The sequence below is a fragment of the Motacilla alba genome, chromosome 7 (genome assembly GCF_015832195.1).
Source record: "Motacilla alba alba isolate MOTALB_02 chromosome 7, Motacilla_alba_V1.0_pri, whole genome shotgun sequence".
Taxonomy (NCBI): Eukaryota; Metazoa; Chordata; class Aves; order Passeriformes; family Motacillidae; genus Motacilla; species Motacilla alba.
The window spans coordinates 20,907,579-20,933,520 of record NC_052022.1 but is presented as its reverse complement, the minus strand read 5'-3'; the positions used below and the strand labels follow the sequence as shown (position 1 = coordinate 20,933,520).

The following is a 25,942-nucleotide window of genomic DNA, read 5'->3' as shown; positions in this document are numbered from 1 at the left end:
ATTCATAGGTTCTGATTGACATGCACCAGCAATAAGGCGTTGCACAATTAAAGCTGATCTGTATTCCTGGCCTGGGCAGCAATTGCCATAGTGATGTGACACTGTTTGATCACTGTGGCACTGAAACTATACTGAATTTCCCCTTGTTTTGAAAAGGGCAATGCTTTAAAAAAAAAAAAAAAAAAGAAAGGAAAAAAAAAAAGAGAGAGAGAAAGATAAAGAGATTTTGGCACTTTTTTTTTTTAATTAATCACATTTATATGCACAAACTGTAAGGGAAGGAACTTGTCTTGTTATCAGTAACTCAGAGGAAAGAAGGAAAAATGGTATATTCTTTTATCCATTTAGCACATTATTTACAGAAAGTCAAAAATGTGGATAGTCAAATGAATTGTAACACATTAAGGGCCTGATTGTTCTGGGCTTCCATTTGAATAAGAAGTCATTCTGTGCAGCTCTGCTATTCACCTGCAGTTTGGCCTGTCTGTCCTTGCCCAAATCAGTTCCACATCACAGATATCTTGCCAGCTGAGTAAAGGTACTGAGAAGGGGTGCTCGTATAGCAAATGAGGTAGAAAAGGATGAGAGGGAAGACGTGGTACCCAACAATAAGCTGCTATATACTTTTCCTGGCACACAGTGTTTCATATGATAAAACCTTAAAAAAATACATGGAGGAGTTGGCAACTTCCAGTTCCCCATATGGCTCCTGCCAGCACTTCCACTGCCTCTGGCACCTTTCACAAGTCATGTGCATGACCTTCATGAACTGGAATTGTTCTTCTATTGTTCAACCATAAACATATACATACCTATTCACACACACACAGAGACACATATATATACACAAATGTGTTCTTTTACGTCTCTATCTTCGACTTAAATTTTTGCTTCCAATACTTCCTTTAAATTTTTTTCTTTGAGAAGAAGGTTTGCCAAACACTAAATGGTCTGAGGGCAGAGAAGCACAAATGTGTTTCAGCCTGGCCCAGTAGAGCCAAAACTGCAGTAAAAAATCCTTCCCAATTCCTGAATGACCTCTGAAAAATCTTTTAAGCAAGTTTTGCTCCCCACCCTGCGCATTGCAGCATCCATGTTCAGAATAGCAGGCAGCTTTTCCACTTTCTTCTCTCTGCATTCCCTTAGCTTCAGTGCCTAAGTGCTGGTCTTTGATCTCACCTGAAGGCAGACCTATTGCTATCCATCTGACAACCTTAATTTCTGTTTAGGCAATGTATATGCATATCAAGCAACAAGATTTGTAGGAGCGCATTGCAGTGGAAGACAGAAATCTTGGGGAAAGCTGGAATACTGATTGGTTCAAAGACATTAACTTTAGAGTCAGGACAACTAGATGCATCAAAAAATACTTTTTTGGTCATTTTAGAAGCCTCTAAAATTCAATTACTGGTAATACCTTCCTCTGTCAGAGGTAATTCCCACATGATTCATTGTAATACTGGCAAAGGTATTTGTCAGTATAATTCATCACTCACTAACATTTCTAAGTTTCAGGTAAATGATGGGATCATATCCCCAGCCTCTGCAGCCACACAATGTGCCTTGGAACCACAGCAGGTGCTTTTCTTCATGCATGGTGAGTTTTCAGTCGGTGCCTGGATCTTCCCTGTGCAGGAAGGAGAGGCAGGATTCAAGTCAGCATGGAGTGGCCAGCAGGACACGTTTCAAGCACAGATGCTGCCTGTGCTCCCCTCCTGCAGCAGCAGAGGGTAAGCAGTCCCCACTCTGCCCTTCCTGAGCCGCTCCGGGCTGCGCGGCTGCTGCAAAACTGCTGGGCCCTTCTTTAAAGGGTATCTCTGGGCCCCATTTAGAAATGCTTGTGCTGTAATTTAGAAATTTTGGGCTGCAAATTTCTCCAAGCCTTCCCAATAAAAGTCTGTCATCTGTCTGCCATCTGTCCCATCACGCAGCTCCTTTTAATGTCCTGTTTTACACACAGGTTCCACCTCACGGTGTCCTCAAGGCAGGAAGACTTGAGGCACCCATTCAGCATTTCTCTAGGGAGATTCCTGGGGCGCCCCTTGGCTTCCCCAAGGTACACAGAGCTTGTCAGCAGCACAGCTGGGATAAAGTACAGCGCTCTGCCAGGAGCTGTGCTCAGCTCTGACTTTCCCTGGGGAATACTATGGAATTCACTAGAGTTGCATGGACAGATGCTTGCCAAGCTGAAGGGAATACATATTTGCTGCTGGAGAGAATAATTTCTCTGGCTGCCCAGATGGCCTCAGCCCCAGCCACTGGCTCTGTTCACGGGCACCCAGTGACACCATCTCTGGAGTGCCTTGCTCTGCTGGGGCCTTACAGCACCCTTCTGACCTCTCCTTTATCAGCTCCCCAGCCAGTTCATCCTCTGCACTCAGAGTCATTTGGGTGCTCTGCCTGTGACTCTCTGGAGTTGCACGTCGTTCTTGCCTTGTCTTCATGTTCAGCCATCCATGCTGAATTATCTTCCACTCCTCCCTCTGGGAATAACCAAGGCTTTGACCTAGTGGGACTGTTTGATGAACCAGACACTGAGCTGCTTTCTCCCAAATCTAAGGTGGCTGGGGATTTCAGGCTGTTTTCAGAAACAGTGTGTGCACTGGGAAGCATAATCTAACTAGAAAAGTCAACAAAGGCCACTGACTTCTGCATTTTCAAATATTTTGTCTATTATCTTTAAACCCTTCTGTCTTCTTTAGTTTCCAAACAGCTGTATTTTCAAGTTTGGGATCTGCTATGGAAGATATACAGCTGCAATAAGAAATATATTTAGATTAATTTCAGAATCCTTGGGAAGAAGGGAATATTCCTTTTTTACTGATATAAGATCAAGTTTCTTATTTCATTTTGAAGGCTGTTCTGAACAATTGGGGGAAATCAGAAGACCGGCCCCACTTTTCCCCAGGTTTTCCTGAATCCACGTTTGGACCGCAACCTAAACAAAATTCTGAGCACAGTTAAATATTTACACCTTTCTTGCACCGTGTAATTTAACTTTCAGCAATATTAAATGGGACAGCAGAATTTTTTTATGAGTTCTTACAATGTCCGAAGTTGTTTGTTACTGTTTTTATTTGGAGGAACTAGACACAATCCTGGCTGCCTTAACCACTGCCTTTGAGAGAGCTACAGCTGAGAAAATCCGCTGCCAGGAAGAAGTGAATAGAACTAACAAGGCTATTGAGCTGGCCAACAGATTAGTGAAAGGTCTGAGGTGAGGTCCTACAGGGCAGGCTAATGAAGCAGCCTACAGAAAGCACTTCTTTGTTATACACTACTGATCTGGCAATAACAGAGGCACTTAGCAAAGAACCTGATGAGCTGAAAAAATTATGTCATTATCATTCATTTTTTTCATAATAGAAACATGGTTTTGACCTTTGCATTTTCTTACATTTTTGCTTCATTGTGGTATATCTTAACTGTAAGATTACCTGGTAACTAACCTATCCACCAACATTAAGGGAAGTAGTCAATTGTGGATATTGACAATGAAGGCAATTTATTAAAATGATGACTATATTTGTAACAATTAAACAACACTAATGATTCTGCCCAGGATTGGGATACATAGAATCTAATACAATTTGCACTACTTAGTTAAGCAATATGATAATTCTCTAATTATCTTTCTGAGATTTGCAATGGGTATTTCAGGAGAGAATAAATAATGGCAAAGCCATGAATTATCAAAAATCCATATTGTCTGTTGATCCAGGCTGGCTCAAGGGAATCCATACTCACTGATGGATTTTTTCATTTATCATTCATCTACTGATGAGATCGCTTTTTATACACACACACATACACTTTTTACAGATACTTTATTTTATTGCAACATTCATTTAGGAAATCTCTCATGGTGGCTCACTGCCATTACAGTTTTTGTCCTCTTCTACCCAATATTTTCAAGCTGAGTTTGATAACCAAACACATAGTAAACAGCAAAAATAGAAGATCCATTTGTTACTGAGCAAAATTATATGGCTAAGGGTAGCTAGTGGAACTTAAAATATAAAACAGGGTTTAAGAGTTATTTCCTGAATCAATAGAAAGGATTTATTGACTAAAGAGGAGGGAAGGCAGTGCAAAAGACCCATTGTTTCTGTTTAAAGAAGCAAGATGAATGCATTTAAAATGTTAACGTCCTGGCTGAAAGTGTAATGTATTTCAGTGATTAATAATGCCTGTAAAACTAAACCATGTACCTAATACAGAATAATAAAATAAATAACATAGCAGACCTCTTTAAAGTGTGACAATAAATGATTGTTCTAATATTTTCTTCCACCTAACATATCATATTGTTTGGTTCTCCCATGTGCCTCCTGCTGGGCCTGACAAGTGCTGGAATAGCATACATAGAGAGATGAAAGGCAAAGTGTGGGTATGCTGGGGGGGGAGGCATAATGAAAAATAATCTGAGGGAGGAAACAGAGATGAAAGGAGAGAAGGAAAGTTGAGCCATGCACTAGATGAACACAGTAAAATGAGTTTTAATGGAAAGTCCTTCAGCTAGTACCTCCCAAAGCACCAGCCCCATGAAGAAGGTGGCCAGCTCGACAGATTGGTGATGGGAATTCATCACTGTTGTTAGAATTCATTCCTGTTGTTAGCTGTACCACACTTGGTCAAAGGCAGTAATAACCATATGACAGCTATTTAGCGACTTATAGGAAAAAATCCATTTTAATCTACTCTGTGGTAAACAATAGATCACTGTTTACTATTAGCAAACAGTGTGATACTGACACTGCTGTACTGTCAGTCCTGGCTGTTTCTTTGCCTTATTTTTTGCTGAGAGGACACTCTCTTTTTTCTTTAGTTGTATTGTTGTGAGGAGAATTTCTCAAGAAATATAAAAATAAAATTATTCACAGCATTTTTATAATGAGCAAACATGTAAACATTTCTTTATTAACTGGTCTTTATAAACCCACCTTCACCATGACAATAATAGCAAGTAACCAAATGTGTGAGTTTTCTTCTAATTCTTAGGGAAAGTGTTGACCAAACAGCAGAAAAGCTGATCGTGTGCAGCCAGGATCCCAGGGAAAAGCTAGCACCAAGTGTCACATCAAATCTCTTATTGACTTTATGGCATAAAAGATCCTGCCCAGAAGTATTTTTTTTTTCTGCCTTCTTCTCTGAGCCCTGGCATGCAAGGACTGTTCTGGGTGGTTGCATGAGTAGCTGTTACTCTGTACCAAGGAATTCTTTGTTTCTGACAGGTGCCAATTATGCTGTGGACATCTGCCCTGAAGGCATTGAATCAAGCTGACAACTCATTTTATATCAATCAAGCAACAACCATTTTCAATAATTTCCCATCCAGCTGGGACTGAATTTGCACAAGTGATCTATGTATTAGAGACATTACCAATCCACAGAGACATTCAGAACCATGATTATGTTCTGTTTTCCCACAGAAACTCTTGCATCTGCACGAGAAAGCAACAACTTCTTCCACTATGCAGGAGGATGCTGACAACTCAATTTTGGTCATTGCTGCCAAGCTCAACTTGCAACAGTCAACTCACGTCAGACTGGAAGGGGATTTTTATGCCCAGGCTTGCCATTTGCAAATCCTGTCTGTTGATCCTCTAATCAATGTGGAACTGTGAATCTGAAAGGTAATACTTTAGTATTCACTGCTGTTTAGCCACTGTAATGGGCATTTTTTTAACAAACACATAGTAAATGAATGGGAGTTTTAATCCTGTTTTCTGAGTAGAAAAGGAGAGCTGGACTTATCACCAAGGCATTATTAGGGACAAGAGAAAATCTGATGCAGAAATGTTCCAGATGGTAACATTTCTTCACTGTGATAGTTTATTTTCAAAGTGGTACTGGCATGAGCCCAAATCTCATTCTGCTTTGCACAGATAATACCTTCTTCACAGATACATATTTTTAAAATACAGTTAATCACAAAAATGCCTGGCACTGATTCCATTCCCTTTTTGACCCATTAAACCGTAATGTTGCTTATAAGAATTCCTTCAAATACTTTATTTAATAGAACAGTACATTTGGAGGCAAGGAATTAGTAAAGAGTTCTTCTGGAAAGGAGCAAAACATTCCCTTTGCTAGTGTTTGAAATTCCTTTTGCTATCTGACTGGAGCTAGAGGAGACAACTAACCCACAGACCTTGGGAATATGGTTAGCAAGCCACAACAGTAGGCAGGCTCACCTTCTCCTTGTATTCTCTCAAGTGCTGTGCCCTGCTGTTTGCATAAGGGGATCAGATTTTATTATTCTACTCTGTCCCTGCTACTGTGCACTAGGGCAGCACAAAGCAAGATTTAGTGCTTGGATATGGTATTTGCTTGATAGCAATTGTTACAGTTAAGGCTGCACAGAAACTTCTGTCTTAACCTGCTGTTCTCCCATGCTCAGAATATTCTTTTTTTAAAAAAAAATCCCTTTCATCTGAAATTTTTCATGCTTGTTATCAGCTGAAATATATTTTTTTTTGGCAAGCCTGAATAAAATTCATTCATTCACATTTGAATTATGCAAGGAAGTGGGTGTAAGGAGAAAGGTCTCTTTTTTGCACATTCATAATTCACAAAAAAAAAAAAAAAAAGCTGCATATTACAAGCTGAAACTTTCCAGGTGGCTAGTTTTGACTGAAGGGTAGTCTTCATGCTAATTACAAAGAGAGAATGACTGAAAGAAAAATGAAAGAGAAAAATTAAAAATGACACATATTGTGATTAACTCATTTGTTTTGTAGGTGTGTCATACAAAAATTACATTGTGAGCCACTTAGAGCAAGTTTAAAGTAACAATTTCATTTAAGTTAAGATGAACCACCATAATTACATAATATCAATGTTTTGTGCTGCAATTTCACTAAGAATCTCCCTACAGAAGCTGCAGAAGCTTTTACTTATGCAAATGTGGAAGCTCACAGTGAAATCAGTGCAGAATCTTATGAATCATTAACTTTGGCCAGAAAGCCAGTCTGGGGAAGGGAGGAATGGCGTGCAGTGCCAGCAACTGTCCCTGTGACTGGGTCTTCCTGAACTCTGGACTGCTGAGGAAAATAACTCGGGGTTTTTGCAGTTTCTTCCAACTTAATACTGTGACAGTCAGGGACAGCAAACCACTAAAGCTTTGTCATTCTCTTTCCCTTGCTATATTCCCATATACTTGTGGACATAACAGGCAACACATAATCTGACCAGCACTGTGTGACTGACCCTCCATGGTAACAAAGAAGGTACAAAGTACCTCCATGGTAACAAAGCAGAAGGTACCTGGCCAGCAGAAGCTGGGAGTGTTAGAACAGTTTCCCTTAACCCATGGTAAAAATGTACTGTGACGTGCAGCTCCATGTTCTCATACAGCACCTGGTGATAAAATACAAGCATGTATAAAGCAATATAAGTGTAACATTAAACATCTGAAAGAATAACTGGCTATAGTAATTGCTGACTTTGCTCCACACGGAGCAAAGATGAGTTCAGAACTTCCCCGCTACTAAGTTCCCAGTAACCTACTGGAGGCCAAAGAAGGACTGTTGGATTCAGTGCAGGAATCTTCATCTTTTTTTATCTCTTAAATTTTGGGTGAAGTGAGGATCAATAATTTTTTCCCAGTGGCGCTTTTTTACAAAAAGACAAGTGAGCGAATTCTGATACATACTAGCTTCTGTAAGTAGAAATTTAAAACTTTATTATTCCAGGTCCCTATTACAGACACAAAGGGTCTTGATCCAGTCACTGAATGGGTGGATGCTACAGCAATTACTAAACAGAAAAGTGACAGCAGTGCCTGTCAGTCATCATTGGCATAAGATCAAACCTCAGCACTGGGGAAAAACTGGGTAAGACTCACATCTGTTTCAATATATAAATTATCTATTTGAATAAAAAAGGGACCAGTGCTAGTGAGAATAAAACTGAATGCAGAGCTATGAAGAAAACATGGCAACTTTCTTTCTTCTGAATGCCTGATATTGCCCAAGGTGTTAATGCCCCAATAACCATAACAACTCTGCTCAAGCCCCTTCCTACTTTCCATTCATCGCAGTATAATGAATGGGATACCATATATTGGCATCGTATCTCTTGTTTTTCACCAGCCCTGTACTGGGATGACTCTATAGCTGTGTGTCATACTGCAGGTATTTCTTGCTGGTGGTCCTGTTCTGGCAGAAACTTGAAAGAAATTATTCATCTCGTACTTAACCCATTACTTGCAAGTTATGTTCAGAAAATTTTTAATAGTCTGTTATTTTCTTCACCAGGCCTCTCTCTGATTATGTTCTACAAGTATTCAAAGTAGCTTCCTCTGAAAACTCTTCCTGCACCTGTATGATAGTTACATTAACTCACAAGGATTGCTGTGCCCAAAACACGTTGACTCCAGCTGGATTTTTACTTGTCTATTTTTCTTATCTTATTTGCACCCTTGCATGAACTACAGTTCAATAACTGCAATTTGAGCACTCCTTCCTATCTAGCTGAACAATCTTCCCCAACACACCACCACCACCCTGATGTGTAATCACTCAGGAGACATAATCATTCACTTAGAACTAAAATAATTCTCCTACCGTTTGCTCCTTGCCTCCATTCTGCCCTTTTTCTCTGATTTATTGCACTATATTCCTTATGGAAATATTTTGACATCCATCCCCTCTATTCAAGTCTTATACCCACCCTTGGAGGGAGTGCTTTGAACAGAGGAAGGCCAGGATGAGTCTGTATCTCATATACTCACCCTTTTATTCCAGTGTCATTTCCCCCACCTCCTCATTATATTCTTGAGTCCTTCCCCTCCTTCTAGTTTAGTTGTACCTACTCTCTTTCCTAGACCTGAGTCCTCCCTTCCCTCCCCTGCCCCTCTAGTAAATGTAAAACAATATTTCCTCACAGCCTCTACTACTCAGGATTGTGTCTGAATATAGGGATCCTGGACCCCAGCCTTGTCTAAGCTCTCTAAACCCCAAAAAGGTTGCCCCAGGTCAGCACTTACCTACAGTGCAGGCTGGAGAGAAAGTGCTGTTAAGGCACTGAATTCCTCCAGCTCTGAGATCTGCAGCTTATTTAGACTGCAAGAAAGAATTTAGTGAGCCAGAGCACTGAATTTGTTGCTTGTTAAGCTTAGTCAAAATTACTGTGAAATTCCTTAATTAAACAGCTCAAGCTGACAGGCAAAACACTTTCTAATCCAGCCACCACAGGGCCCCACTCAGTCCCGTACCTTTGCCTCTTCTTTCTTGCTGCCCTTATGCTGTCATGTTACCTCATGTGCTGCCTGTTGGTTTTGCTTGCTACGAGTGTCCCCTGACCCCCCTCCACTGCACCGACAAGCAGAAAGCTCTTTATGCCAAGTATTGACCCAGTGGTGTGCACCAGCCCAGGCTGGAAGTGCATCTTGAATTTCCTGCTCCCCCGGGAGCATTTGATTAAAGCAGGATTTTCATGATGTGTCGAGATTCAGAACGTCGTGCTATTCAGTAGCTGCTGGTGGCAGCTCTGAGCCGGAACACACACTGGGGCTCCACTCCCTCTGTGATGATAAACTGAGTCCTGGGACAAGGAATTCTGCACAATTTTCCCCCAGTGTGCAGAAGAGCACAAACAAGGCCATGCTCACACTTGCAGCCAGGCTGCTGTTCTTGCACTCAGGGACACAGGTTGCACCAAATTTTCAGTGATTCTCCACAGAAGGCTTCCACACCTGCTCTCTAATGTGTCTCTTAAGCTAAAGAACTTGAATCAGCCTCACTGTTATTCGAGATGTGTGAGGTCAGTTTGGAAACAATTGGAAACTGAGGACATTTCGTGAGTATCTGCACACCTGCACAGGGCCCCAGGACAAATGCAGGAGACATCACAGCACGGTGTGCCCTTTACAGACTTCAACAGGCTCAGCCTAATTCACACACGTACACATGTGCTCCTCAGAGTGCTCACAGGAATACACAATCTAAATTAATTTCTTCTATTATAAATCTTGAAAAAGCTCTCTATAGCCCAAGAGATGGCTCTGGAGTCACAACACAGATGTGTACAGTTGTAAAGAATACAATCCATAATTTTGTCTCTTCTCTTCTTAGTGACTGAAGTTTTAATTAATAAAAAACTATGCTTACAATGAAGTAGGAAAACAGAATATTTTAAACAGAGGTATGTATTTCCCTTATTTCCTATGGTTTGATTTATGGATTTGCAAACTTACCACTTCAGCCAGAACTCGTAAAGCAGAAAAATTACTTTAAAATTAAGTTGACAGTGCGTTAGGATGAATTATGGATACTTTTTTTGGCTTCTGACAGTAATTTGCTTCAGGATATTCTTCTGGCTGAGAAGCTGTAAACAAGACACAGCAGCAAAAATACAAGCAAAGAAAAACAACTAAAAGAATTAGATCAGCTATAATATTAATCATTTTGATGCTGAATTTGGCTCCTTTGGGTCTAAACCAAACTAGCTGTATTTGTTTCATAATCTTTATTTTTCAATTCATTTTTCCATGGTAAATATATCCATTTGTGTGTGTTTTCCCTCCAAGAATCACGCGTCTCCATTATGAGGAAAATAAAATAAAACTTTTTAAATTACCACAAAACTCTTCAATTTATTTGAAGTAAAGTCTGCAAGAGGGGTATTCTAGAGCTCCATTTTACGTATCATATAAACAAAGCTTTCCCTGGTCCATTTTTCCACAACTCCTTATGCTGCTAACTTGTTGAAAATTGTGCCACTGTTTATATTATTAACTGGAGCCCAGGACTACAAGGAGCTGTTGAAGCAGTCACCCAAGAGACCAGCCACAACACAGGCGCTGCAGTGGAAGGATTAGGGAACAAGATGCTCAGACACTCATTTCCAGCTTGGAGTGGCCACAGCTGACTGCAGTCACATCTGGCCATGGGATGTGCACCTCTCCATAAGAAAGTTGTGGATACTGAAAAGTTAATGAAGGCATTTTCCAGCTCTGCAGGATGTATGCTGTTTCTTTCTGCTGTGCTGATGCACATGACTGTGTATCTCATGTAAGCAGTCACTGGACCACACAAACCAGGAAGCGGATGTTCAAAATCATTGTATTATTAAGTGAGGCATCACATCTTATTTAATTAAGAGATAAATATACCCCTGCAAGTAAGCAAATGTCACCAGGGGATATAAGATATACTTGCATATCTTTCCAGTCATCAGAGTGCTTTAAAAACCTTCTCATTTATGGACAGTATGTTTCTCTGAAATAGGAAAACAAGGTTTTTTCAGGTGATGCATGAAGCAAGAGTTCGAACAACTTGACCGAAGTGTATCAGCAAGTAAACTAAAAATGCATCCTATCAATAAAATCCTAATGGGAAAATGTCATAAAGGTAGTGTTTTTGCAGTGGGGTAGCAGGAATTTAATGGGCAAGGAGTTGAAAATTATGACCAACACGGCTGGGTCTTGTAGCTTCATGCTTGCTTTGCAGTCTGCATAAAAATTTGGAAATTATCTTGGAGCTTCACATAGTTATCAGTTTTGAGGTGTCCTAATGACTGAAAGTAAGATGTTTCAAAGAAACAAGTTGATGATGATCTAGGTGTTCATAACATGCATGTGTTTGCCTTCTCATGGTATTATCATCACATAGTCTAAATTCAGACAACCTCAGACAATACAAAAATCAGTGTTTGCATTGCAATTATAAAATTTCTTACTTCTAAAATCTAAAGATTGCAGAACAACTATTTCAGAGAGCAAACAACAGAATATTTAGAAGAAGGAAGCAAATATTTTGTTAAAATAATTTTTGGGAAAAGCCTTCAAGGATTTTGAAAAAGGCATAGTCTATGACCATGTGGAGCTTAAAGGGTCATTGACCAAGTTCTGCCATCACTACATTAGGATGATAAACCGTGGGAACTCACAAAATCCCAGGCAAGGAGATTCCCCTTACTTTGGAAATCTCTAGATTTTAGACATATTTTTCCATAGCACTTTGTGATATCATGTATCACAGTACTTTGTGCCATCACTTACATGGCTGAAGCAAAGACTGGCAGCAATCTGACTGCTCACTTTGAACTGAACAACCACGTGAGATGCTGACACAGAAAATCACCCTTTGATTTCTCAAGAGTTAAATTGCATCTTCAAACCATGTCAAGTTCCATTTGGAGTAAGCTATGGTGTCTTTCCAGTGCATTTCTGCCACTGGTTATTCCTTCTTTTTTTGTTTCTTCAGATAAGAAATGTCTGCATCCTAGCTGCTAACGAAAGAAGAGCATAATTCCGAAATGCTTAGTCACTTTTATACTGTTTTAATGATGCTGGGAAAAAGTGACAGAATCCTGTAGTCAACATGATTCAAAAGACAAGGGGGAGGAGAAGGTGGAGAAAGATTATATAAAATACATTTATATTGCTTCTACAACTGAATTGTTTTCAGTATAGTGTCACGCTCTCAGTGTGGGGGAATTCTGCATGTGTCATGATTCTACAGATGTTCCTGCACGCTACATGCAGCTGCACTATTTGTCATGGGCAAAGTTAATAGCAAGATGCTTGTTATGTGTTCCCTCTAATCTTAGTTCACAAAAACATGGAGGGCAAAAAACCCACTACCTGATAGCTTGCTTGCTTCCCTTCTTTTTATAGCCTTTTAAAACACTTTAAAACAAATATTGGGAACACCCATCTTTTGTACTAAATTCTGTAACACCTGCAATTACAGCTCTATTACCTTTGCTAGAATGATCTTGTTCTTTCTAATGTTTATAATGCTAATTAAGTAATTTTAAGTACCTGAAGAGGTCATATTTCTAACAGTGGGGGTTCTTCAAGAGCTTGATCCTTCAAAAGGGAGAATTATTTCTGCCAAGTCCTGAGTATGCTCTGTTCTCAGTGACTTGCAGGTGAAACTCAGAAGCACTCCATATAGCAGCACAGCAGAGCCAAGTTCTGCCAGAAGTTTTACAGAGTCAAATTCAGAGGAGCTTTCCCACTCTTATCATTTTAAAATCCTGGATCCTCTCCTCTAGGTATTCCCTGTACTAAACTTTGTTGGTCCGCGGGCAGTGTGTTAGAGGGAACCATACCCTTGGGTCCCAGCTTCTTGCAGAGGTATCCAGGAAGTAGAACAAGATTTTGCAAATTGAAAAGAGAAGAAAGAAAGAAATAAAGGGGTGGGGGGGATAGATGGGGGGGTGCTTTCACTTGGACAGCCTGTAACATGCTGAAACATGGGTTGTCTAGTTAGTGGCAAGGGATGTAACTGAAGAACTGGCAGTGCAAGGAGAAATTCGGACTTCAGAGAACAAAACTGACAGATGAAGTAGAAGCACATCCAACTACACCAAACAGGACAAAACTCAAAAAGAAAGTACAGCTACAGAAGGTGCTAAGAGTGTTACACAACCACTAAGTGTATGAACAAAAAATAGATGTTATAAATGAAAAATTCAAATTTAATTGCTGCATCTCCTACAGTACAAGAAAGACATGAACCTACTCCAGTGGAGGCTATGGCAGGAAACCTGTGAAGGAGAGGCTGAGGGCACTGTGGTTCTTCAGCCTTGAAAAGGCCAAGAGGGCAGGGGGATCTACTGCTGTCTGGAAATACTTCACAAGAGGCTACAAAGAAGACAGAGACAGGTTTTTCTTAGATGTGCACATGGACAGAAAAGAGGCAACAAGCAGAAGTCAGACCAAGACAAATTCTGACCGGGGATTAGAAAAAATCATTTACCATGAGGGTGGTGAAACATTTGACAGAGGAACCGTGGAAGGCTGTGACTCCCTCATCTCCAGATGACGAGGTTTGTATGTCCTCCTCTGGAGAGTAATCACATTTAACAGATCAACTAGATATTAATATCTACTCCTGTAACATTAATATATATATATATTTACAAGTACAGCTGAAATTCTGAGTTTAAAGTATCCTTCTTTAAAAACATAAAAGTATCCTTCTTTTAAAACATAAAAGAAAAGATGGAGCAACAGGGTATTTTTTTACCATTGAAAAATCACATTTTATGTACCATTTATGTACAATGGTATGGGAGGTTTTTTTAAAGCATCTTAAATTTTGTACATGATGAAAACTGCAAAGTTCTTGTTTGCAGGAAGCTGATCAGATAATTTTGGAATTGTATAACAAGTTCTTCAGTTATTAAAGGTGTGCATCTGTGAACACAGTCTGCCAAAGAAAATGGAATATTGAGTCTTTTCAGAAGAATGCTGACAAATAGCATTGAAATATTTAATAGAGATGTGAAGATATTAGTTTCCAGTCTTCAGATGATTACTTAGCTCAAAAGGCAAATAGGTGTGACTATGACATCTCTCATTCTGTTTCTAATCAATCTCAAATCATATATATGAGATCTAGTTGTGTTTGTGTAGAGACCCAACTTCAGAAATTGTTGTGAACTACTTCATGTAAAACCTGCCTGCTAGTGCCTGTCTGTGTGTCTGTATGTCTGTTATATCTTACATTCAAGCATGTTTCTTAATTATCCTATACCTTTATCAGGTTACACTATGGTCTCCTGCAGCTACAAGAATTTTTAACTTAGCACTACAAACTATAGCTCTCAGTTTAATAATCACAGTATTCCTGCTGATTGGGAAAATTATATTGGCAATGAAAATCAAATACTTTTTGTTAGCTGGCCTCCTGATGGCAATGAAGAATTACAAGTCAATCAGACTTTGAATTACTCTAATTCAAGGGAAGTTAGGAAAGTGTGAATGTTTCCAAGATCTGCTGCTCAGTCATGACTCTGCAGTCATAGCAGGGTTTGCAAATCCTTGCTCTGCATTTCACAGACTATTCAAAGTGACTTTATAGCCCAATAGATGTGATTTTGCCATTATTGGTAAAAAGCAACAGAGTTTGTATCGAGGTGACAGTGTAGGGACTCAGCAATGCTCTGGCTTTTTCTGGGCCTAGATAGGTTTTAACTTGGTTTAGCCGTGATAGCCATTGTTCAGCTGTGAGGCACTCTTGACTAGATTTGTTTTAGCTTAACTCTAATTTAGGATAATAACAAATGGTTATTCATTGTGAACTGAACTGCCTACAATCCTAGAGTCAGCTGTGGGGAAGAGTGCAGACACATTTGACACAAATCAGCCATTTAATCATAGTTAGACTATAGTGTTAAGAAAACATATAAAACGAAATCTGAGCAGACACCAGGCTCAGAGGAAAGACATCCTTCTCCCATGAGTATCACATGAATCCTGGTGATAATTCATCAGAATACTCCCCCATTTCTTTTGAGGAATACCAATATTAAGACCCAAAGGAGAACTGAGGGAGTAAGTGCAATACCAGAGAAGAGGGGATTTTTAGTGTTGCAATTCTAGCTCTATTTTTAATGTGGTCTTCCTTTGCTCATTAAGTAATTTTGACTATTAGACTGTTTAAAACATTAATTGGACTAACAATAAATTTTTAGATTAATTTATATTCTTTTGCCTTTCGCCAGTATATTTTTGCCAAACAGAAGACTTCGAGTGTAATAGCACATCATAACATCACCACCATCTATAAGAACCTGGAAGCTGAAACAAGCACTATAAAGATCCCTGAAGCTCACAAGCACTTCTGGCCAGTTGCAGTCAATGCTGCTGTGCTCTACTTTCTCATGGACAAGCTGAATAAAATCAATCCAGTGAATTAGCTCTCACTCAAGGTTACCACTCAGGAAGAGGTCACTGTGTTTGCGTGCTGCTGTTTTAATCAGTGCTACCACTAGTGCTACCACTAGCTTACCACTTTCCCTCTGGTCACAGGCTTTTACTGCTGATTTCACAAGGCAGTGCAGTGAGCAAAACACTCTGAGAACATGAGGCTGAGTGTAAAGAACCCAACCCATTTTACATGTAACACTCTCAACTGTCATTTACCTTGGTCTGTTTGAAAGGGTAAAGCTTACTTTCAGAGCCCAGTTAGCTCTCCCAGTACAGCACAAACCCTGCACAAGCTCCCATTTACCACTCTGTGTATGTACACCTATTTGTGTGGCCAAGCAGCCCACAGAGCAGGGGGTTTGCCTTAAGGTTTTCCTTTGCCTTAAGGTTTTCAGGTCTCCCTTGCATGCCTTCCCAATTCAGCACAGCACAAGGAAAGTTTGTGTAGTTCTGATTGGGTCCCCCTACTGCAGCTTGAGCTGTTCATGCTGCCAGCTTGCTCTGCCAGTCCTCTGGAATACTCCTCATCAGGGAAGAACATCAGTCTGAAATACCTCCCACAAACTGCGTTTGCTCTGAACCAGTCCAGGCTGCTTTCTTGGTAAGGATAGAAAAGTATAACAGTTTCAAAATATTATTGTGGCCGGGGGGCACCTCTGCAGGGACAGCCAATTTTCTCAGTCTCTACTTTCCATCTTTATCTCAAACACTGGGAAACGCATCAACTTTCAAAGTAGCTCTTCATGTCCTGAGTGCTGCTGCCACATGTATATATTCCCCCTAGAACGAACTGAATGGAAAGAGTGTTGTATAATGATCTTTCATTTAGCTTAAAGTGTCATCTTTTCCTTCACTGCATTTTGTCTGTGAGAAGTATGCTGAGTCTTGTGCAGCTGCGTTCTTGCTCTTATTCGGCACAGATCTAAGTTCTGCACCCATACCAAGAGTTTCCTTCTTCCCTTTGAAAAGAGTGACAAACGGGTACAGAGCAGAGGAGCCCAAAGCCTACACGCATATGAACCAGGACTAGGATGAAAATATTAACCTGAAAAAAGAGATTTCTTTGGCTTCTAGTGCATGTGTTCTGAGTTGGAAAATAAAATTCCAAATGGAGAAGAAAAAGGGAAAACAAAGAAATTCAGATTCAGATGCTGACCCCACTTGTTTTCAGAGCACAGAATATCTACTACTGAAACATAAATCAGCCAGCCAGTGAATTCTTGTCCAGTATCCTCAAGGTTATCTGGAAGTCAGCTACAAGCATCTCGCACGAGGACACGTGCAATGACTGACTTCAACAAGGTGACAAAGACCTGCTCTGGTCGAGGTTGGGATGCTCAGAATGCTCACCACCACACATGCAGGGCCCTGCATTTCTCACTGAGTTGTGTAAGCAAGATACAGTTCTGTTCAGAAAAAACACACTCTATTAATTATTTTAAAATTAACTTGGGTTAAACCAATTGCCACTGTCAGGCATGCTAACCTTTAGAGCACATCTAGCATTAAATCATGGATATCTACAGGGAGTTCCCTTGGATCATTTGATCAAATTATGCTCTTAAAAATACACTTCAAAAATGTCATCCCCGTGTAGGAGGAAAAGAAAGAAAATAAGGCAATGAAATTAATGGAAATTTGGAGAAATGAAATGTTGTCTCATGTATTTTGACAATGTAGGCATCAGTAGGTTTGCCAGACAGATCAGCTTCAGATTTGACTTGAGCAAATTAAGCAAGTCTAAAGCATAAGCTACTTGCTAATAATTTTCTTGGCTTTTTCCTCTTGAACCATTTTACATGTTTATTTACATTATAACAGCACTGGCCATGCATCTCCCACGCTTGAGGTCATTCCCCAGCCTTTGGGAAGAAAGCTGGCATCTGACAGGGCAGCCAATTTCTGGTCACAGAAGTGTTTTAAGTAACCAGGTATACAGGCAGCAAGAGCAAAGGGGGAAAAGATATGAAGCTGAAGAAATGAGAGACTGCTAAAACAATCAGGTATAGACAGCAAGAGGAAAGAGCAGTGAAATACGTGAAGGGCTCTGACAGAGAAATCCACTGCACCACTTGTTTAATCGTTACCCTGCTTTGCAAACAGCACATTGTAGGCACCCTTCCTTTGCAGAGATCTGCTGCTGCACCCCATTTCTTTCAACAATAAGATAACAGGCAAAACTGGGCATAGCTGAGGGATCCATAATAATACCAAAAAAGAGAGAAATAATACTCAAGTGATGCCACTGAAAAACAATTGCTCACCACCACCAAACCAATGCCCAGTCAGTCCTCGAGCCACAGTCCCCAGCCAACTTCCACCTCTATTTTACACAGAGAGCATGACGCCATATGGCAGGGAACATCCCTTTGGTCACTTGTGGTCAACTGCCCCAGCTGTTGTCTTCTCAACTTTTTGTGCACCTTCAACCTCATCGCTGGTGGAACAGTGTGAAGAGCAAAAAAGGCCTTGACTCTGTTTGAGTGCTGCTTAGCAATAACTAAAACACCTCCGAATTATCAACACTGTTTCCAGCACATATCCACAACACAGCCCCACACCAGCTGCTATGAAGAAAATTAACCCAGAAAATCTACCCCAGTCGAAACTAGCACAATCTGAAACTGAGTTTGCTGGGCTGGAAGGTGTTTGGTGGTGTTGGGATTTTTTTTGGTGAATGTGATAAATTTGACTGAAGCCTAAAAAACATTTTTACAGATTGCTTTAAAATGGTCTTATACTTTAATACTGTCTACCCTCACACAACATGCTATGATTTTATTTTCCATTATTATGGTGATGTATTACAACACCAAGTAATAAAGACTGTAGTGAGCTCAGACTGGAGAATATAAACATCAGTCCTTTTGCTTGATTTTCCTAAATCTCTTTCTGACCTAAGCACCTAAATATCCTCAGTCTGGTCATATTCCACACCTTGACCATATGGTCCTCTACAAGAAAACAAAATAATTCTAGGCAATTAAGACACTTGCCCATATCCATTTCATCTGCTAGATCTTTGGAGGTACAAATAAAACACTGGATGGGAAGATCTGCTAATGCTGATAGTGCTTTAGATCACTTGATAATCTTTTTCCTGTGATAGTTATTACTGAATGAAAATCAAATGTATGCATGTTAGGACTAGTAACAGATGGCACTTCTGTTCTGTGAGGAAGAAATAGGGGCAAAGGGGCAGCAAAGTTGGACCTCCCCCCTTCCCTGTCTTACCAGGATTCATTGTGTTGCCCTCCTGTTACAGTTGGCTGTGACTCTTTCTTGTTATAAAGAGATGTCAGAAGTTAGAGAGAGACAGATGATAACCTTAAATCCTTTACTGCATTTTACCAGGATTCTGAAAAATAAAAAATAAAAAAATAAAAGCCAGCTGAGGGAGTTGGAAAATGTCAGTGAGGCATTACACAAAGAACTTGATACATTTGTTGACCTTTCTTCTTACTCCACCCTTCTCCTCTAAGATGGATTTAGTAGTAGTGAGTGCTTAGTGCTATAAGTGCTTTCTTAAAAATAATTTAGATGCTATTGGCTGTCTGCCTGCACTTGGAAAACATAGCTGTTTCAATGAGCCCCTGCTGAAACGGAAGAAAAGGGGTTTATTGAAATGCCTCCAAAAATGCACCAAAATTTCATTTTTTCCCTTGTCTGCTGAAACCCATCTTGTTCTTGCTTTTACAGTCTTTTGTTTTATTTTTTTAATTGTACCATTGTATCCAGGGTCTTTTCATTCTTCTCCGCTATTTTACGAATGGCGTGTGTGGTATTAAGAGCTGAAGGCAGAGATGAGAGGAGAAGTGTTTTGAATTGACTAATTTGCAGGCAAGAAATAAAGCTCTTGTAAGGTGGTCCCAGGGGTATCTTTGCCATGAACACTATTTGAAATGACATGTAATCTGGCACATTTCAAAGGCAAAACATTTCCTATTCTAAAGTATCTTCCTGAGCCAGGGTTGGTTTACCTGTTTCCAGAGAATAATAAACTCCACCGAGGCCAAGGAATCTCCTTCTCTCCCTTCTCAAAATTCCTGTTCTTTTTCAAAGGGGCAATTGCAGCCAACAGTTTATTTCTGTCCTATCTTTTGCTGCTCTAATGGCTCAGTGCTTGCTACTAATACATAGCTGAATGCACCTCTGGATTAAATACCAAGTAACAGAACCCAGCACATCCCTGTACAACACAATAAATAATGGTGTAGAGCTCTCTTGTTTCTTACAACAGTGGAAAAAATTTAGGTCTGGTTCTTACAGACTTTGAAATTTTTAAGCATTTCACCATATAACTTTGATCTGGCAATTTCTTAATAAAAACTGCTCCTCTTCTAGAGAAATCTGAGTTCAGTTGTCCATGGAATGTTGTAATAATACTCTTTCTCAACACAATTCAGTGTTTCTAGCCTTGCTGACATACTAAAAGTCATACACACAAAAATCCACATTAATTTGTTAAGGCAGAAATTTCAGAAAAAAATTTCTTTATGTTTAAAATTTTGTCCATACTTTGGTGAAGGCTTAGCTGGTCTTATAGACTGACACACTTAATCATCATCTGTGAACATATTCACATACTCTAAAGAATGTTTCTATATGTGTATGATTTAAGCTTACAATATAGAGAAGCTGCATTGCATCATTTTAAAAGATTTTTAAATGTTTTTAAAGAAGAAACTGGCCACAAAAAAACCCCAAAGCTTTTGAGAAAATAAACACTGATAAATATTACAAATAAGTTCTATTAATTTCACAGCTGTTCTGTTCTAAAGCTTTTAGCTACCGAAAAACAAACTCATGCTTTGTGAACATTCTGAATTTAGATCACTGTTTCAACATTTACTTGACTTTAACTCTCCATGAAGAGAAATCAGGGTACAGTGCATCTACAATAATGACCCTACATTTTTTATTTTTTTAAATTTATATTATATTTATTTTTAAAAATAAAAAACTTCAATTACATTGATTTTTTAAATTCACATGCTTGTGCTCAAATGTACTGGCTCTACATATTACTTTTTCAATTGTGGACAATGTTAAATAAATTATGTTACTTGAAGAGAGATACTGAAGGTTCCTGGATAGAACAAGCAAAAGAAATGGATTTGAAATGTCCAGAAAGGAGAAATTTCTAAAGGCATGAAAAGTGACAAGTTCTCTCCTCAACCTACTATTTATGTGAGGTAGCAGAATGTCCAGGATGACTTGTGCTGTCAGTTTGCATCACCAGTCTCAGCCCTTTGAAGGGCAGATTTTGTACTTTGAGCAACCCTAATGTGTTTTGCATTTGGATCTCTACCAAGCAGAAGTCATGACAAAATATTATGCCCCACAGACAGGTCTTACACCTTGCTGTTTTTCACGAGGTTCTGTCAACTGTAACTCTTTATTTATGGGAACTTAGCCCAAATGTAACTTGGAACTAAATGTGTACAGTGTTCACAAAAACTTCCAAAGAAGGCAGTGCTGTTCCCCAGCAGTGTTTATCTCCTGGACTGGCCCCCTTATCAATTCTGAACTATTAGATCAGTCTGGACTAAATACTATTACTAAAAATCACGAGAAAACGTAACACCATGAAATAGAAGAACTTTCTGCAAGTTAGTCTGCAATACCACTGGTCCTAGAAATTCTGCCACAACCCGAGAAATAAACCAGGCCTTTCCATGACTGTTGAGCACTGTCACATGTAACACACCAATAGCTTTATACCTCCAGCACTCAATGTCTGAGGAAAGTTTCAGTGCTTGGCTCAGGCAGCTGCCTGGGGAACACTCGCTGCTTTCTGAAATCAGAGGTAGCTGCTTGCTCTTCTGTATTTGCACAAGTCATCAACCTTGCACAAGTATACTTCAGCAACAGATTTGACCCTACTGATAATTTGCCAACCCTCCTCTGACCCAACTACTTCCTAATGCCAGCATAAAGACTTCCGTGAAACCCCTTTCATTGCCTGCGTCTAATGTCACCTTCAGTGAGACATTAACTTAATTTATATTTTTTTCTTTAGATAAATTTCTAACACGTCCACTTCAGCGTGCATTGAAATATTAATACAGGCAATATGTAGGGAAGCCATCAGCAGGAATCAATTGTTTCACTCTGGGACGCTTTTCAGACACAGGAGCATTTTGCTAATACAGAATACCTAGCCAGAAAGCGGCACAATATCCTAGCTCAGCTGATTGATTGAAACTGTATTTTTGAGGGCTGGTTTTTTCCTTTGGTGACTCATGTGATGTGGTCATTTTAACACTATGTGTAGAACGCAAGCTTGTTTGAACACTTCATTATTTGGCTCAAAGTCGTACAGTATATTGTTCTGTTTAGGGAACAAGTTTGAATTTACCATTGACTCAGGAGAACTTCACAATGTATGGCTGGGTCAAGGACAGGAAGCTGCAGCAGAAATAGCTATGGAAAAGGCATCAAAAGAAGGCCACTGGGTTATACTTCAAGTAAGTCAAAGCTCTTCATTACATCAGTGCTGCACTGCGGTGCTAAAAACTGAAGCGTTTCAAAATAACATGTGCCTAGATGAAAGAGTACTAAATAGTGATTTAAAACTTCCTTTGTCTTTGCCACAAGGGAAGCACATAACTTCATCTCTCTATGTGAGTATCGCTGAATAGCACATAAAATATGAATTGCAACTATCTTGCATGTAGGGAGTCAACTAACATATTTTCCCAAGCACATGATATCTGATTTACTAATTTATTATCCATTAAAAAAAATCCCTTAGTAAATAAATGTGTAGCAAAAAGAATTGTTATGCTGTATAATCAGATGAATAGATACAAACAGGGAAGATTGCTGTCATTATGCAGTGTATTGTGCTAAACAGATGCACACATTTTTTTTCAAATATTGTGCAATATCAAACTGCTTCCTTATGTCTGGGTTTTTCTTGTATCAATAAAATGTTTGAAATTTCAAATCAATAGCTCACTGGGAGGCCTATTTTTTCCTCCCTTCTCCCCCCTCTCCCTCCTTATCTCTGAATATTTATTTTGTAGTAAAGTGGTTGGACACATTAGAGAAATTACTGAAGAAAACCAGGGAAGGAAGTCAGCGGGGCGATTGGTTTTGAGTGTGGGGAACCTGCTCTTTTCCCTAAAACACATCTCATTCCAGAGTGGATTTAGGAAACCTCCCATTAAAATAACTGATAAGCCACTACCTGTAATGCTGCCTGACCAACACGCTGCACTAGATAAATTTGACCAGGCAAGCAAACCACCACAGAAATAAAACTTTAAAATTGTGAGTATTGAATTTCTCATTTTACAGCCACTTGAAACGGTGAAGTCACTAAAAGCCTTTACAGGATATGCAATAGCAAAGCAGAATTAATTTCATTTCTTAAAGATTTGTTCACATATCGTAGAGTGACTGCACATCTATCACCAAAAGGAAAAAAAAAATCAAACAAGAAACTACTTCTTTCAATTTTAAAGCATCACATACAGTTTCTAGCTAAGTACCTGTCTGTGTGCATGGGAAATGAAGAATTCGCAGTCACTACAGGTAATTACTGTAGTACAGAACAAGAATTTATTTTGGTTTCACCTGGCTTAGTTTGGTTTATCTTGAGATGCACAACCATGTGGTTTTGGGTCTCTGGAACATCTTTTACATATTCTGAGCATACACTGCACTGGAATTAGGTCTTCAGCTGAAGTAAATCAGTAAGATTCACTACACCAATTTATACTCCTATGGGTCTGGTCAAAAACATTTGGATCATACATTAGAGGAAAGCACGGCTTGGCTGCTAGGTTATCATATTTTCCTCTGTCCTTTTAAATTTTTGTTTCAGAAGGCTTTTAATGGAAACCATTTTTCTTACTGAGTCTTATAAGATACTTACAAACACAGGTATGTATAAGTAGTAGTTGTAAGCTATGATCACAGATATGGTCAAAGAAATCTAGTATCTCTTTAGAACATAAATCTGTACTAAAGAAAGAGCATCCACCTGAATGCTAAAAACTCAGCAATTACAAAACAAAAATCAAAGAAAAAAAAACAAACAAATTGCTTTTTCGGCACTATGTTCTAAAACACCTCTGTGAAAATTACAAAGACTTTTCTTCTTGTTTTCTTGTATAGATTGACCTCTTCCAGCAATAAAAAAGGGAAAAATCGCCAGCCACCCGCGCGGCGAAGGGAATGTCACCCAAAGTGCTGACAGACGCACAAAGAAACCCGAGGCTGCGGCCACGGCCACAACCCGTTTGTCACCAACTTCTGCCGGCGGCTGTGGCTGCGCCGGGCCCTCTGCCGCCCCCGGCCGGGCCCGGCCCCTCCGCCCGCGCGGCGCCGCCTTCCCGCGCCCGCCCAGGGCCGCTCGGGGTGCCGGGCCGGGCCGCACCTCCCGGGCCGTCCCCCCGGGCCGGCGGCTCTGCCGGAGAGGTCGTCACCTGCTCGCTGCCGTGCGGCAGCCCGGCCCCGCGGTACCTGCCGGGCGCCCGGGGCAGCCGCCCGTGCCCCCAGCGCCGCCCTACCCCTGCCCGTGCGGCGGGGCGGCCTGGGCCGGGCCGGGCAGCGGCAGCGCGTTCCCGGAGCCAGAGCGCCCCCTGCCGGCGGCCGCGCGCGGGCCGTGCCGGGGCGCGGGCGGGCTCGGGGGGCCCGGCCGGGCCCGGAGCCGGCGGGGAAGGCCCGCGGGGAGCGCGTTTGGCCCCGGGCAGCGCTGCGAGGCTGGGGCGGTGGCCCCGGCCTCCAGGGGAGGTTTCTCTGTCGCAGACGCTCGTGCGGAGATGGGAGTGGGGGCACGCGGGACTCCCCACGCAGGGCCGCGCTCCCAGCACCCGCTGCCAACAGCCAGGCGGCGGCGGGGACAGTCTGTAACCCGCCCCCCGACCCGGAGCCTCCCGCCCGGGCGCCTGTGTGAGCCCGGTCATTACCAGTGCGGGAGCCAGCGCGGCTGGAGCGGTGTCAGCGAAACCAAGGCGCATCCTGCACTTTCTTCTGCAGTTTCCACCCGGAGGACAGGGATGTGACATGGGCAGGAGCCAGAGGTCACAGAGCTGCGGGGCTGAGGCGACTCGGCCGACTGCAGCCCCGGGCGCCCGCCGGTCGAGCTGGGGTTTGTGCCTGGAGAAAAGCACACACGGGCTTGGACGGGCACGCTCCGTTAACTCGTTTAAATGGCCACAAGCACACTGCTCTTCCTGAGGAATTACACCTTAAACAGACTTGGCTGTTTAATAAACCAGCCCCGGTCCCCTGCAGCGGTGACCTCTGATCCCGTAGCAATGCAAAGATTTTTTGTAGTGCCGTGCCCGCGCTGCCGCGGCCGAGCGGCGATAACGACCAATGGCCCAGGTGCGACAAACAACTTCAGCAAGAGAGAGGCGGAAAAGTCCTCTCCCGCAACTGTGGGGCATTTGGTGGTTATCTGCCTGTGAAAGTGGTCGTGCCTGGCGGGCGGAGGGCTCCTCACATTTGTCAGATGGTGATGGGAGCAGGTAGCAAAAAGCTCCTTCCCAACCCGCGCAAGCCAAGCGCGGCGGAGACGGGTGGTTCACAGCCCCCGTCCTCACCTGAGAACACATTTGCCATCTCACCTCCTCCTCCCCCGCAGCCCCGAGCAAGGCAGGTGTAGAAAGCTCCCGGCGCCACGGGCGGGGGGCTCCATCCCCCGCTGTCCCTGGGAAGGAGGCAGGGCGAGGAGGGAGGCAGGAGCGCAGCGGGCCCCGCGCACCCGCGGCCCCCGCCCGGCGCTGCCCGCCTCCCCCGCCGCCCCGCTCACCTGCAGCGCCCCGCGCCATCCCGCGGCCGCCGCGCCCCGGCCCCGCTGCCAGGAGCTCCCGCTGTGCAGGAAGGAGAGGCATCCGAGAGACAAGGGGAACAAAAGGACGAGATCAGAAAGAGGAATAAAAGAAGGAAATGTAGCGAACACTAAAAACAAGAGGAGGAATTTTCCCCGTGGGGAAGAGAGAGGGAAGCGCCACTTACATGAGGTTTTCTTTCCCCCTACAATTTCTGCAGAAATTCTGACAATGCACGTGCTCGTTTTCCCTTTCCCAGCCCACACAAACCTGTTGTTGTTTTACTTTCATTATTTCACTTTATTGTATTAGAAATGCTGAATCATAAAACAGGGGTTAGTGAAAATGGTATTTATCTTACAGAAATAAGCCCCGCATTATTTTAAAGATCCCCACACTACTGCTGTTATTATTATTATTATCATCATCATCATGCATCTTGGCAGGTTGAAAGGTATCTCAGAACAGTAAGAATTCAGCGGTA

The 25,942-nt window shown here is 41.5% G+C and overlaps 1 long non-coding RNA gene across 3 annotated transcripts; it reads right to left on the bottom strand.

Moving 5' to 3' along the window:
• Positions 1 to 3,308: 3,308 nt before the first annotated feature.
• LOC119703460 lies at positions 3,309 to 24,902 on the bottom strand. 3 transcript variants are annotated; one of them, XR_005257637.1, is made up of 6 exons: positions 24,592 to 24,902; positions 18,905 to 19,028; positions 10,202 to 10,332; positions 8,993 to 9,068; positions 7,270 to 7,362; positions 3,309 to 6,676 (listed from the first exon to the last, which is right to left on the bottom strand). It is a non-coding gene; the product is annotated as an uncharacterized LOC119703460 (long non-coding RNA). The 3 variants fall into 3 exon arrangements; XR_005257636.1 differs by having other exon boundaries at positions 8,993 to 10,332; XR_005257638.1 differs by lacking the exon at positions 10,202 to 10,332 and having other exon boundaries at positions 24,592 to 24,897.
• Positions 24,903 to 25,942: the final 1,040 nt, after the last annotated feature.